Here is a 1,358-nt window from a genome sequence, read left to right as displayed (position 1 = left end):
AGCTTTGCTAAAGTCCCCAGTTAGTGGTGTCCAGAGCTCTTAAGCACACTCTTTAGCTTTGGATCACGACTTTAACCATTCAGTCTCAAGCTTTTCACTTGGACCTTCATGACACAAGCACATGGTTAGGGACAGCTTGATTTAGCCGCTTAGGCCTGGATTTTATTTCCTTGGGCCCTCCTATCCATTGATGCTCAAAGCCTTGGATCCTTGCTACCCTTGCCTTTTGGTTTTAAGGGCTATTGGCTTTTTCTGCTTGCTTTTTCTTTTTTTCTTTCTCAATTTTTCGCCATTTTTTTTTCACAAGCTTTTGCTTTTTCACTGCTTTTTCTTGCTTCAAGAATCAATTTCATGATGTTTTTCAGATCATCAATAACATTTCTCTTTGTTCATCATTCTTTCAAGAGCCAACAATTTTAACACTCATAAACAACAATATCAACAAAAATATGCACTGTTCAAGCATTCATTCAGAAAACAAAAATTATTGCCACCACATCAATATAATTAAATTAAATTCACTAATAATTTCGAAATTTATGTACTTCTTGTTATTTTGAATTAAAACATTTTTCTTTTAAGAGAGGTGAAGGACTAATGGAATTATTCATAATCTTTAAGGCATGGTTACATACTAATGATCATGAAGTAAAGACACAAAACATAGATAAACACACTAATTAAAACCCGAAAAGCAGAAAGAAATAAGAACAAGGAATGAGTCCACCTGAGTAAGGGTGGTGCCTTCTTGAAGGTCCAATGGTGCTCTTTGAGCTCCTCTATGTCTCTTCCTTGCTTCTGTTGAATGATTTATAGTAATTTTGGTGCTTCTATCCATAGTTGCTCCCAATAGTTGTGTGGAGGATCATTTATTCCCTGAGGTATCTCAGGGATCTCTTGATTTGCAGCCACATGTTCTAACCAACTGAGCTATTCCAGCTTACATGAGTCTTTCCATCTTCCAAGACTCAGAGGTGGAAGCTTTTGTCTTCCCTTTGAGGTTTCTCTGGCCTTAGGTGCCATTAATGGTAATGGAAAAGAAAAAAGCTATGCTTTTACCACACCAAACTTAAAATATTGCTCGCCCTCGAGCAAGAAAGAAAAGAAAAGTAGAAGAAGAAGAAGAGAATATGGGAGAAAGGGGGAGAAGTAGGTTCGGCTATGTGGGTGGGATTGGGTGGGAAAGAGAAGTTGAATTGTAGAGGTAGGTGGGGTGTATGGGGAAGAGGAGATTGATGTGAATGGTGAAGAAGATTGGGAATTGTGACATGGGGAATTCAAATCACAAAAATAGGATTAGAAGGTAAGGTGGGAATATGGTAGGTGGGGATCCTGTGGGGTCCACAGATCCTGAGGTG

Source organism: Arachis duranensis, chromosome 4, assembly GCF_000817695.3.
Source record: "Arachis duranensis cultivar V14167 chromosome 4, aradu.V14167.gnm2.J7QH, whole genome shotgun sequence".
NCBI lineage: Eukaryota > Viridiplantae > Streptophyta > Magnoliopsida > Fabales > Fabaceae > Arachis > Arachis duranensis.
The sequence above is the reverse complement of the archived record's forward strand: the minus strand, read 5'-3'. Positions refer to the sequence as shown.